Source organism: Pinus tabuliformis, chromosome 4_2, assembly GCF_031772625.1.
Source record: "Pinus tabuliformis cultivar Carrire ecotype Pingquan chromosome 4_2, CPIR1, whole genome shotgun sequence".
NCBI classification, from domain to species: Eukaryota; Viridiplantae; Streptophyta; class Pinopsida; order Pinales; family Pinaceae; genus Pinus; species Pinus tabuliformis.
The window spans coordinates 640,827,358-640,841,995 of record NC_142304.1 but is presented as its reverse complement, the minus strand read 5'-3'; the positions used below and the strand labels follow the sequence as shown (position 1 = coordinate 640,841,995).

The 14,638-nt window shown below is 37.3% G+C and overlaps 1 long non-coding RNA gene across 1 annotated transcript; it reads left to right on the top strand.

Annotated features, from left to right (window-relative positions):
- The first annotated feature begins 12,507 nt into the window (after positions 1 to 12,507).
- Positions 12,508 to 13,959, top strand: LOC149170992 (uncharacterized). Its single transcript, XR_016259524.1, has 3 exons — positions 12,508 to 13,159; positions 13,395 to 13,468; positions 13,581 to 13,959. It is a non-coding gene; the product is annotated as an uncharacterized LOC149170992 (long non-coding RNA).
- Positions 13,960 to 14,638: the final 679 nt, after the last annotated feature.

Here is a 14,638-nt window from a genome sequence, read left to right as displayed (position 1 = left end):
CTTAAGATAGCTCTGGACGACAATAGTAGAGTTTTTGGAAATAGTTGTTCTACAAAGAATCTTTATTTTGTTATTGATACATTTCGTGGCACTGATATAAAACAATTTCTCACTAAAGGTTGTGTTCATCAAATTTTTATGAAGTTGAAACTAGTATCATATCTATGCTAGAGTTTTTAACTGTATCTTTCAATAATAAAGATCAATTTTCCAAAATATTTGCTATTTATACAAGCGAAAGATCAAAATTTGAAAGAGAATTGGTGTCTTTTTCATAAATTCCTATCGTAACCATTCACAACTAGTTTTATTATGAAACGAAAAACAACTATTCTACAAAAATAGAAGACTGATCTTCTATGGAAAATATTTCTTGAGAGTTTGACCATTAACAGGTAAAGAATCCCTCTTCCATGCTAAATCTTGTAACATGAAGGTTGATGGACCTATGATTTCTACAATTTGAAAAGGACCAAGCCACATTCTTTGAAATTTTGTATGTCTTCCTTTTTCTTCATGAGCCTTGTCCCATTTTAAAACTAAATCTCCTATCTGAAAATATTTTCTGGATACCATATTGGAATCAAAAGAGGATTTCACCAATGCTTGATGATGAGCGTGAGTAATCTTAGCCCTTTCTTTTTGTTCTTCTAATTTAATTAATTCCAGTTGCCTAAGTTGTAAAGAAGAAGTTGGTACTTCATCAATGTACTGAAGTAAGGCTAAAGAGGGAATTGCCAGATGCGTTGGAAGAACCACTTCTTTCCCATAAACTAAATTAAAGGAAGAAGTGCCGATAGAGGCTTTCTATGTTATTCGGTCTGCCCATAAAGCATATATCAAAGACTTATGCCAATTTTTATGATTTTGGTCAATGGTTCGCTTGATAATTCTAATTAAGTTCTTATTTGTGGACTCAGCTAACCCATTGCCTTACGGATAGGAATTGGCAGAATATTTAAGTTTGAAACCTCTTTTGAGTGCAAACTCAGTCATTGCATTTCCAAAAAAGTATGATGCATTATCAAACATTAAAGCAGAAGGCAATCCAAACCTGGTGATTATGAACTGATCTATAAATTCAATGATATTTTCAGCGTTAGCTGTCTTGAGTGGAACTGCTTCTACCCATCTGGTAAAGTAATCTGTTGCTGTAAGGATGTACCTATGCTATTTAGAAGAGTGAGGAACGATCTCACCTATTATGTCCAATCCCCACTGATCGAAAGGCTGTTCAATAGTAATTGGTTGCAATGGCAAGGATGGTTTCTTTTGTCTTCCAGCAGCATCTTGGCAGACTTGACATTTACTTACGTAGTTATGTGCATCCTTGAATAATGTGGGCCAGTAATAACCTGTGCATAAGATCTTATGAGCAGTTGCATCTCCAGCGTAGTGTCCACCTGCTGGCCCGTCGTGGAGTTCCTGCAAGACTTTTTTAGCTTCAGCTTTCTCAAGACATCTAAGTAGAACATAATCATAATTTATTCTGAAAAGAATGTCATTTACAAGTTGATATTGTTTGGCTTTTAACCTCAGGGATATTTTCTTGGTGTGATCAAGATTTGGAGGAGCATATCCATTCTTTAAATAATAGATATTATCAGCATATAATGACTCAGCATCGTTTAGGCTTACCTCGTACACTTGTACCTCTTTAGATGGATTTTCGAGCATTAGCGCTGCTCCTACCAGCAGTTTGCAAAAGCCTTCACCTTTTACAATATTTGCTAGTTTGATTTCTGCATCATATTCTTGTAAGGCAGTAACCCAATTGGCCCTTTTCTCACCCGCATCCTTCTATACTAGAAGATTTCTTACCGCTGGAAATGGTACTATGATCTTGGTATGCGTTTTGAGTAAGAAAGGTCTAAAATATTTAATTGCTTTAAAAAGAGCATAAGCCTGTTTTTCCACATCTGAATAGTTCAACTCAGCACCTTGTAAATTGGAACTGAAAAAATAAATTGGGGCTTCCGCCTTTTCTTGATTTGCTTGAGTGAGTATTGCAGCATATGATTTATCTGAGGCAAAGGTATACAAAATAAAAGGATTGGAAAAATTCAGAGTTGCTAATGATGGAGCATTGATAATGGCTTGTTTGATCAGATCGAAAGCCTCATGTTCATCTTGGCCCCATTTAAAGTTTGCATTTTTTTTAATCATGGCTTGTAAAGGAGACACAATTCTTGAAAAGCCTAGAATGAATCTCTTTACAAAGTTGATTTCGCCAAGGAAAGATTGCATGGCTTTCTTGTTGTGAGTTAGGGGGGCTGCGGAAATTTCCTTGATTCTGTCAGGGTCTATGTGAATTACGGATTTTGACACTATGAATCCTAGAAGCTTTCCTTCACTCAATGCAAAAAAAGATTTTTTCGGGTTAAGCGAAATCCCATACCTTAAACAACGTTGGAAGACTTGTTTTAAATCCCTGAGATGGTTGTTTCATTTCTTGGAATAAACAGTAATATCATCCAAATAGATTACTACTGACTTATTAAGTAACCTTTTGAATGCGATGTCCATGGCTCGCTGAAATGTGGCACCCACGTTAATCAAACCAAATGGCATCTTTTGATATGCATAAGTGCCCCATTTAGTTCTGAATGTAGTTTTCAACTGATCGTCGGGATGTACCAACACTTGGTTGTATCCTGAGAACCCATCCAAGAATGACATTAATTCTGATCCCGCAACTACCTACAATATTTGTTCCATGGGAGGTAAAGGAAAATTGTCCTTTTGGCAGGCCTTGTTAAGGTTTAGAAAGTCAATGCAGATTCTGATATCCTCGTTTTTCTTTCTAGCAGGTACCATATTGGAGACCCATTTAGAATGTCTAACGGGAAAGATTATTTTGGCTTTCAATAACTTGTTGAGTTCTGTTTTAATCTGATTTTCCAAATTTGGATGGATCTTTCTCAACTTCTGTTGGACAGGTTTTTCATTATCAATCATTGGGATAGTATGTTGGATGATGGAGGTGTCATATGTTTTAAGTTCATCATAATTCCAGGCAAACACACCTTTGTATTGTTTCAAGAGACGAATATAGGCTAATTTCTCTTCAGGGGCTAGGCCAAGGCCTAGGTTGTTGTTCTGTGGTTTAGCATCAGTTCCTAGATTTACTAATTTATAATTCAAAGTTGAACTTTGGAGCTTTGAATTAGTAGATCTTTTGAATCGATCTCTCAAATCATAAAGGTCCTCTAATTTGACTACCAATTTAGGTATAGCATTGTTAGTACTATCCTGTTGCAATTGTTGGTCATGTTGGTCTTCGTCAATTATTTGATTGGTGTAGGATCCTTCAGATGTGAGAAAACTCACAATATCAGGATCATCATTGAAAATCCTCCAAATAGTGATGTTATCAGGGATAGATTGTTATGAAACCAGCTCAAGAAAAGATAGAAAAGATAGATCAACGCCTTAAAATTCAGCCTCTTCGAGGGGGCAACCTCCTTTACATTACACAAATGAACAATTCTTTGATGATACAAATGAAAAGACATCCTTTCTATATATAGGAGTCTAAGGGGTCATAACATAATCAGAGCCGACATAACAATAATAATGTGAGGGCACAATAATAACAATAGTGGGCTTTTATGTGGCACAATAGTAACAATATGGGCACTACATGGGTACATCAATATAATAAGTGGGTTGTACTAATAACAATAAGGGGTTACACTAGTAGTATAGGGGCCTAACATGCCCCTCTCCTTCAAAAAGTGTTGTCTTCAACGCTTGAGTAGTTAATGGATTGCAGATTTCTGTGGTTCGGTTTTTTAGAATCTAACTTCGTTAGATTCTTGTCCTCCCATGTGGAATCTTCAGCGGGTAAGTTCTTCCACTTGATGAGATACTCTAAAATTGATCGATTTTGTAGTTGTAGGGTTCTTGTTTCTGTGACTGCTCCAGGTTCCAATATGATTTTTCCTTCCTCTTCAATTTCTGGCAATATTGTTTGAATTGGTATATTTTGCAACTTTTGAATAAGTGGCCATAATTCTTCATCCTTCTTCCATTCATCCCTTGCTTCGTTTATCCAATCTGGTTGGATAATAGAAATAGCAAAAAACAATGCTTCCACATCCTCATCCTTGAAGAGTCTTCCCATTCGGTAAGGTCGCCATTTTTTAAGTGCATGTAGTATTGCCAACATTTCCTCCTCATAAATAGCTTGCTTGAGATGTAGTAGTAAAAATTCCCAATCACCTACATCAAAACATTTTTCACTACAATGTTTATCTACCTGTTGTTTCGTTTGATTTTGTACCGAAGTGGCGTTATCCTTTAAAAGTTGGAGAACTTGTTGTTGATGCTCGATGTGATCTTTCATTACTTGAACCTTTTTCTTCTTGATATTTCCTTCTATCTCTAGAGTTTGAGGAGTGGTAATTTCTTCGAATCCTTTACAAGATATGGTCGGATTCATTTCTTGATGCTCGATGTGATCTTTCACTTCTTGAACATTTTTCTTCTTGATATGTCCTTCTATCTTGATAGTTTGAGGAGTGGTAATTTCGAACAATGAATTACAAGATATGGTTGGATTGATTTCTTCTTTCTCGATGTGATCTTTCACTTCTTGCACATTTTTCTTCTTGATATGTCCTTCTATCTTGAGAGTTTGAGGAGTGGTAATTCTTGCCAATGCTTTACAAGATATGGTCTGATTCATTTCTTCTTTCTCTGGGTGAGGTCCTGGCATATATCTTCTTCTTTTGATGTTTCTTGATCTTTTTCTTCCTCCTCTTCATATTCTATGTAAAATAATTTCTTCTCAGCACACTTATGACCTTTAGTGCATTTGCTATCACAATTGTAACAAAGCCCTTTTTCTCTTTTCTCTTCCAATTGTTGTGGTGTAACCCTTGTAGGTTGTGGAAGGCTAGGAGAAACAACACTTCCATTATTATAGCTGTGAGGGGTAGCCATAATTTTACTTTCCAGTATGTAACAAAGCTCTTTTACTCTTTCCAATTGTTGTGGTGTTGCTCTAAAGAAGGTGTTGCTCTTTCTATCCTCATAATGTGCTATCATTTCCTCCGTGAAAATTGACCATGTAACAAGTTGTTTAAGAGAACAAAGCCCTTTATACCATAAAAATTGATCCGGTTCTAAATATGAAGATGCAATACAAACCTTTTGTAATGATGGTACACCATGTAGATCAAAATATTGCTCCATTTGATGTATCTAATTTACGTGATCCTTGCCATCAAACTTCCTCATATCGTCTTTTCTTGATTTTAGGAGCTCAATCTTGAAACGACTATAACTCTGTAACTTCAGTTCTGAAATTTCAACTTATAGTAGCCCTCTGTGTCCTCTTTCCAATGCCACCAGTCTGATCCAAATTAGATTCTCTAAGAAAGAGTTATGCACAATCTCCCAAGATGACCTGATTATAGACCTTTCCAGAAGAGCGAACTTGTATGAAGTGCCACGTGTCACTGTTTCGACCTTTGACTCTAAAAAATATATACAAGAAAACTATAGTCTGTCCTCTTTCTGCACCTTCTTATGAAATTTCAATCTGATGCTTAGAAAGAAAGTTATGACGATTTTCCCCAGGTCACCTATTTTGAATGTAATTCAGGAGTCTGCAAAAATACCAACTTCCTCAGATCATATCTCTACAAATATCGTGCAAAACGCTCAGAAATTCGGACCCAAGGTTCAACACGATTTCTTCTCAAATGGGTTTTTTTTTGCGACTTCTGAAACATCACAGAAAAAAAAGGTTATAGCGAAAATGCCACGATGACCTGTTTGGAGCAGCGAAACCCTAGAATCCAAAGCTCTGATACCAAATGTTATGAAACCAGCTCAAGGAAAGATAGAAAAGATAGATCAATGCCTTAGAATTCAGCCTCTTCGAGGGGGAAACCTCCTTTGCATTACATAAATGAACAATTCTTTGATGATACAAATGAAAAGACCTCCTTTCTATATATATGAGTCTAAGGGTCATAACATAATCAGAGCCGACATAAAAATAATAATGTGAGGGCACAATAATAACAATAGTGGGCTTCTACGTGGCATAATAGTAACAATATGGGCACTACATGGGTACATCAATATAATAAGTGGGTTGTACTAATAACAATAAGGGGTTACACTAGTAGTATAGGGGCCTAACATAGATGGTCTAAAAATTAACTCAATTGAAAATCAGTCAGGGCTAAAATCTTCTGAAGGAATGAGCTTGGAAGCTACGTTGGCTAAGAGGTCTGTGCTAGCATTCTGGAGTCTGGGAATTGACGAGATATTAAATGCTATAAATGTTCAGTCAGATCTTGAACTAAAGATTGGTAATGCTTTAAATGACCTGATAAACAGTGTATAGTATTGCGTACCTGTCTGATTATTATTTCATAATCTCCGAAAACTTGCAGGTATTTGACGCCTAATCCGATTGCCTTGTACAAGCCTTGGACTAGAGCTTCATATTATGCGGTATTGTTGGTGCACTCGAGCTTGAGTCTGCAAGTTAACATGGTTTTATCTCCCTCTGGGCTTACTAACACACATCCTGCTCTTGCTCCTTCGTCAGACTTAGAAACATCAAAAAATAATTTCCAAAACAAAGATTTATTTACAGGACTATCTATAAAATTAATGCATTTAGAACTATCTGTTTGAGAAAAAAATTCTACTTGAGACAAAACAGAATGTTCTAAGTAAGGTGATGTGTGAGCATTAAAATTTCCTAAGAAAGAATCTACTGAATAATTGCCAATGATGTTAGAATTATATGCTACTGGTTCATTTTCTCCCTCGAGTTCTGTTACTATGTATTTCTGATGTCGTTCACGTTCAAATTTTATTTGGTTTGGTTTACCATTATAAGGCAGCCACATATGTGACCAGTCAATTGCAAAGTATCCATGAAGTTTTTTGACCAATCTCTGCTAAGAATTAAGCCATAAAATTCAGGAATATCAGCAACTGAAATGTCGATAACTTGACATACCTTTGGATTGGATGATAGCCTTATGGTAACCTGATTTAACTCACCAATCACTTCGACTTGTGATCGATCTAGCTGAACTAAGTGCACATCGGATTTTTGTGGTTGAACATTCAATTTTGCACAAATTGATCTTGGTAAAATATTCGATGACGCTCCAAAATCCACTAAACAATTATGCACATTTTTTATTGAAAATTTCATAAGGAGAAATGGGGGAGTATGCGACCTCGATCTTCCTCCAATTAATGCGATATCGTTTGGATCAACTTTATTCATCGTACTAGTTGGAGGTCTTCCCATATCATGAGAAGCTTGAGAGATTACTGCAACTGGTAAAGGTGCAACTGGCACAGCATGCAATTCTTTCAGAAGTACTTTCTGTTGGTGCTTTAACTTGCTCAATTCAAAAAGAGTAATATTGGCCCTAGTCTTTTTCATGTCTTCAACAATGTTATACTCCATTTCATCTGAAAGGATTAGCATTTTAGATGGAGTAGATGTGTCTGTTTGGACTGGGCTAGTTTGAGTCGCTTTAGGTGATGTTTTCTTGGCTGCGACTTTATCCTTAGTCATTGAGCTTGCGCTCTTTGGCTTAGGTGTAGGTTGAGGAGGATCAAGCTGATTTCTGCTACGAGTACTAACTGGGAATACCTATTGATCCTCTTCATTTGGGAGGATGAAATCCCACATACCTTGTAATTCTACAACTTCTTCTTCATCGGTATGTTCTTTGGTAACGTTTTCCTCTTCTTCTTCTTCTGATTCAGCATTTGAAATAGCGTTAGGGGGTTTAGAATCAGTTGAAGGATTTCTTTTAAAAGGCCTGTATGGCTTTTTAGAAGACGTTTCTACTACCTGCTTCTTGATGTCAACCATTTCGTTAGACATGGTCTTCGAAACTTTTTGTAATCCTTCTAAATCGAATGGATCTTTTGGTTGTTTTTTCTTGGGATCTTCTTTGAAAGAGACCTTCTTAGATTTTCGTTCTTCCATCGCATTTTTCTTTTCTAAGGTCGTAATACGTTTCTCTACTGTTATTGCTTCTTTCATATTTTCAACTAAGGTTGTTTTTTTAGCCCTATCAAAAAAGAGTGCTAAGTTTGATGGTAAAGTAGTAATATACCATTCACATCGCACTTCTTCACTAGCCTGAGAAGCAGTAGGTATTTTGTTTAAGATTTTATTGAAACATAAATTGAAATCTTTGATAGGTTCTCTTGACTCGGCCCTAAGGTTAGACAAGTCATTGATCAGTGTTTCTGTAGACCTGTCATCACCAAACTTGGTCAAGAATTGCACTTGGTAGATGTCCCAACTAGTAATAGATCCAGAAGGTAATGAGAAGTACCATGATCCAGTTGTTCCTTGCAGAGTATAAGGGAAAAGTCGAACAACAGCATCTTCATTGGTAACTCCATTGATATTTATGGATAACATAAAGTTATTTATATGTTCTTCTGCTAGCATGTCTGCCTCAGGATTAAACTTAGGCAGCCATTTCTCAGGAGCACGCATTAGGAATACCCCTGGGTTATTCCATGGAGATTGGGCCATTGTTGAACTACTAACAGAGGAAAGCATAGAAGATGATCCTTGTGGTTGAGAAGATGAGGATATTATAACTCCAGATGTTTGAGAAGGAGTTAAGGAAGTTGAAATAGGTTGATGGATGATAATCTGAAGCGGAGGAGTGGATGGTTGACTTCACAGTGAAGAGGTTGAGATGGATGATGATGATGAAAGAGTCTCACTATCGGATCCTTTAGGAGACTTCCTTGCTCTCTTCCTAGAAGGTAGAGGTAATTCGGTTGGCTGAACACCAAACTTTTCGCTCTTTAATCTGGTGAGAGGATGAGCAGGGTTGTATTGCGAAGTCACGCTGCCTTGAGATTTATCAAATTTCTGAGGAGATATAGAAAATCGCTGAAGTTTGTGAATCAAAGATTCAACTTCAGGAGCTTCAATAGTATATTGTTCTAAAATGTCAAGGTTTGTAGTAGCGGCTGTTGATCCAGCAACTTCTAACTCTGGATTTAAGGTTTCTGAATGCAATGGAGAAGTCAGAGGAGACGGTGAGGGCAATTTACTCTCAAAATGGTATTTAGATTTGGATTTGCTTGCCATTCACAGTTCGAGGCCCTCCTTCTAGCGCCAAATATGTTGAAGCCCCGAAAATTGGGTCTACAACAAGGGGGATACCCGCCCGGTCCGGACCTTGGTTGGAAGTTCCTTTTCCGTTTGGTATAGCGGTTTGATTGGGGATATGGGACCAGTTTCCCAATTTGAGTGTGTGTGTGAGAAAGATGAATATTTCTGTTTCTAACAGTTTCTAAATGGAATACTTCTACTCTAATTCTAACCTAATAATAAGGAAACTGTATTCTAATAACAGGAATATGTAAATCTACACTAACCCGGGGTGTGATTTTCTTCTATGCGATCTAAAATGATTTCAAACAACAACTGGTAATAAAGATCATTCAGCTATTATGAGAAAAGAATTCAATGAAGATGAACCACTTCGTATAAGAAGTTAGACGAAACAGTTGTGAAAAACATATCGCATAATGAGCTATTCATACACTAAGCATAAATAAATAGCTATCACCGTACAAAAGTGCCAAATGATAACTCAGGCATTCATACATTAATATATAAATAACTGAAATGAACATCACTTTAACACAAGGCAGAAATAGTTAAGAGATAGAAATACCATTTATAACTAGTCCTACTCATGAGCTTCAAGTGATCACGATTTATCTCTCCTTGATCAAATATCCACTAAGAGTACAAAAGTGCAACATCAGTAGCAAATATCAAATGCAAACATTAATAAATCATGTTCCATTCATTCATCAAAACCTCCTCAGAGGGTACAAAAGTGCATGTTTTGGGGATACGTTTTTGATAAATTTCAGGACCCTTCTCTAAATGCATGAGAAGGGTTTAAATACTACTAACTAATTCTAAAAATAAATTATTACAAAAATATAAGATGTGGTTTAAATGACCGTCCTCTTTTCAAGAAAATAAAACAAAATTAAAGTTAAAATTAAATCTAACACTAAACTACTTCTGTATTTGGTCCTTGAAATCGCGCGCATGCAGCATCTGTTCGAGCAGAGTGAGCTGGCTGACTTCCGCTTTTAGTTGAGATGAGAAAACAGAATCGACAAGAGCTGGCGCCATTTTTTCGGCCGAATTAATGATACACCTCACAGTCATCCACTGGCTATGTGGCTTTACCAAGTAAGCCCAGTAATAATCCTAGTTCAACTTGGTTAATCCTTGAATTGCTTTTGCCTTTTCTTGAGCTCTCAGTTTCCAATCTGCCTGTAGTTTTACTTTCTTGCGATTTTCGGGACTTGCAGGTGAGTTGGGCAACTAGCAGCTTTCCTTTTCTAGAAATTTTTCTCAGCGATGTGCTATTAGCACTAGACGCTAATCGCGCATCAAAAACTGCCTCCGTTTCTTGATCCGGGTTTCCTTGATGCGTTTTTCACCTTTTGTGCTTTTTCCTTCCAACAGATATAAAGTTTAAAATTTTTAAAAATAATACTTCTGTGAACTCTTGACCTTTAGTCTTAAACTATTTGTTTCTGATTTCTGCGCTGTCCAGTAGCCACTTCACCATATCTGTATATGGGAGGATTTTTGGCCTTGCTGCTATCTGGTGTAAGAATGAGCAAGCTAGCTCTGAAAGGGATGCTTCTGAAGAACCATTTGAGCCCGGGGTAACAGTAACTTCCATTACCCTGGGATTCTCCTCTTCGAGCATATTATACAGACTTTCCCACGTAGTTATTCCTGCGTCTCTGTTACAGGCCGTGCCTGTATATAAGGGCGCCATTTCCTTCTCTTCTGAGCTCGGGGCTTTGCCTTTCTTTCCCATTTCAACCTGTGTAATGCTTTGTATTGGCCTCTGTCCTCTGTTCCTGCAATTCACAAGTGAAGCGAAAATGAATGACAGGGAAGGGTGATGGGAAAAGTTTTAAATGTCGTAGACATATCAAGCATACCACCTTACATGAAATGATTCTTTCGATAAGCACGCACCCATAATCCATTATAACTGGAAACTACCTCATTTATTAGTATTAAAGCGCATAACCAGGTGTCAGGTGAAGGAAAATACTTTTCTTGAATAACGCGCTCGAAAGATCTGCGATGAAGTGATTTTGCGATTTGCTTCGCAACATCGCAAAATCGCAATATCGCAAAAATCGATCGTTCATGACATCGCATTATAGTATTATCGCTGCATTGCGAAATCACAATATTGCAATATCGCAAATCGCAGAAATGTTATGTATGACAGACTTCGCTAACGTGTTTCCTGCGAGATGAGATCTTGCGATCGGCATTATCGCATATCGGAAAATTATAAAGTGTTTCATGTAAATTGTGTTGAATGTGATGCGATATTTGTTTTATTATCGCATATCGCGATATCGCAAATGTTGGCATTGTTCTTGTAAGGTGGCATCCTGCTATCTTATGCGATGCGATATTTCCTGAGGAAAGATTTTAACTTACCTTATCATAAAACTTAGATTTCTTAGGATTTTCCAAGGGGATTTCCTAAGTTTATGATGATAATTTTATTCAAAAAGGAAATTTAAGCACTACTTTGATTTTTTAGATTTTTAACTAAGGGTCCCCATTTATCTAGTATTAGGGATAACACTAAATAAGAAGGGGGGTTATTGCTGGCGACAACAGGACCTACATTTGACCTCTCCCTCTCTCCTTTTCCCAGTTACCTTTTTAATTTATTGGACTCATAGATTTATGTAGGCGCTTCTCACTTTTTTCTTTTATAACCTGATATTCAACAACGTGGAGCAATGTTTGGATGATGTATTGCAAATGCGTGTCCAAAATATGCAGAAAAACCCCATTGAAGTATGTTGTCCAACACCCAGTTGGGCTGAAAGAAAAATTAGAAGAATTTGAAAGCACCGTGTTATGGCCAAAGAAAACCAAGGTGTCGGGATTGTGAGTGCAAGTTGTGTTGGTAAGACAACGCTGGCCACAAAATTCTTCAGCAAGAGGAGGTCAAATTAGAATAGATCACGGTTTTTGTACAATGTGCGAATAAACGCAACTAAGAGTTCTCTACCTTCTACCTTCTTTGTAAAGAAAATGATATAGTTACCAAATTCGAATTTAAATTCAGATTCCACTTCTATAAATATTCTGATGAAAAATTTTCAATTAGACAAACAATAGATAATATATATATATATAAAATTCATTTTCCTATTTAAACAATATAATTTTTTTTAAATATAATTAAAAAAATACCACCGCCACCAAACCTCTTTTCATTTCAAAACTTAATGCAAAACCCTTCTTAGTTTCAAAACTCACAAACAATTTTTTCCTAATAAATACATATTTAAAGAATCTATGTTGTAAACTTATTAGTCCCTGCCATCTGGCATCCGGCAGGGACTATAGTAATCGATCCGCGATGCTGTAGCATTAATTCCGGGCGACTTTAAGCGGCTTATGGCAAGATAACCAAAGTTTTTGAACGCTGCTGTGTTTACTATGATCAGGATAACCAAAGTTTCCGAAAGTGACCATTTTTGCCTTCTTATTTGGCCTCTTCCCGAGGCGGAAGAGGCTGGACCATAGGTTTATTTGCCTTTACCGTGTTTATTATCTCTGGCGGTCTACGTATATTTATATTAATGTTACAGGTATGTTAGCATTAGTTCGCTAACATTTGTTTGTAGCGTTGTTTGCAGGTTGGTATAGCAGGTTTGTTTGCAGGTTGGCAGCTGTTCTGCATGAAGTGGTGTACGTGTCGATGTCTCCACTGAATGGCTGTTGCAATCTCCCAAATAAAGTCCCTCCATCTCCCAGCGCTTTGTTAGGGTAACAATTGCCCTTTTCCTTGCTTCACTCCGGTCATTCGTGCCTCTGCCGCAAGGAGGTCTCGGCTCATCCACTAGTTGCAGCCCTCTACGGTGACTCTTTCTCTCTTCCTGGTGGGTCTCATTTGCTCATTCCCTGCTCTGCATCTTGCTTCCTATTGTTGAAGAGGGTTTACCAGTTCTGAAGGTTATTGCAGTCCAGCCATGGCAATTGTTCATAGCTCTGGAGTCGTGTCAACGCTACACGGTCTGATGGTTCACGGTCTGATTGAACCATCAGGTAAGAAAAATTCTTCAATTTGCCTATTCCTTCGAGGCTACCAAATCTGTAGGTTTTCATTAAATGTTTTCAATCTTCCAGTTACTATTTTTCCCATGCAGTGGCCCAACCTCTTACCACACTATGAAAGATCAAGGGTTTACAGAAGCTTCATAGTTTTTCCCACTTTATCTTTATTCTTTTCCTGTTTTACCTATTCAGTACTGCTGCCACTTAATTTTTTTTTAATGTGCAGTTATAAAGAGAATTTCCCTTTCGCAGCTTCATCTTGCGTGCTAGATTTTTCTCTATGCCAGTTGCAGGGTTCAGGTAATTCCTCCTCCTTGTCTATTTCTTCCACCGAGAACCGGTTAAATAATCCTCATTTGATTTTCAGAGTTAAAGACTGTATTTACCCTTCTTCCTTTTTTGCGTGGTACAGGTACGCTACCATTGGGTTATGCTCAACTGCCTGGAGATTGACTGTGGAATTTTGCGTAGGAACTTTGGCTGCGAAATTTTAGTACCTTAACGCACTTTGTAATGAACAGAGGCAGCATGCCGCGTGTGAACTCTTTTCTCGACCAGTAGTTCAACGTTAGTGCTCCATGGAGCGCACTGTTAAGCCGAAATTGGTCTAACTAAAGGTGACTAACGCTTTTGTCGTCTCGCTGCACCACATTAGTATGGTATGGTTTACATCATGCCGTTATAATTTACAGAATTTCTGGAAAGATATTTTGAATTTACAGAGCATTTCGTTATAATTTAATGCCTTTGTGCTATAATCCAGATGCAACAAGCGATAATTTAAGATTTTGTTCGAGAAGAAAATTTATTGAGATCAAATCTATTCTTGTCCTCTTGCAGCAGTTCTAGATTTTCCTATGGTTTGCAAATCTACTGATATGGGGGAACTCTGTTTAATACCGGCTTTGTTAGACTTCATAGTCAATATCAGTTACAGATTCTGTTCAGTATAGAGCCCTTAGAGTAGTATGTATATATTGCCTTTTGGACTAATTGCCAATTTAGTAGGAATCTGAGAGTACAAAGAGTGATGAAGGGCAAAACAGAACTTCCATAATAACTGATGAAATTAATTTAGTTTTTAGTAGGTCTGCAAAATTGCTATTAAGCAGTGACGTTCTTGAATCTCTATATATCCGTTACAGAGTTTCATATCAGAACTGGACATGAAAAGAATAGACAAATGACCTTTTTTATTCTACGCTGGAGCTGGAAGGTCATTTCGTACCTTTTTTATCCTTAGTAGGCACTGGAGCTGGAAGGCTTGTTTCTTTGTAAATTTTCTGATGGCGATCAGTAGACTTAGGAGAAACACCAGAATTGTGGTTGAAGCTCCACTGTCGGCAGCTTGCACATACATCATGAAACAGTAATGAGCTACAAATATAAAATAAGACTTCCAAGAGCCAAACTACATGGTCGTTACCTGAACAAATACCATCATCAGAAGACATATGAGAAAGAGTTTGC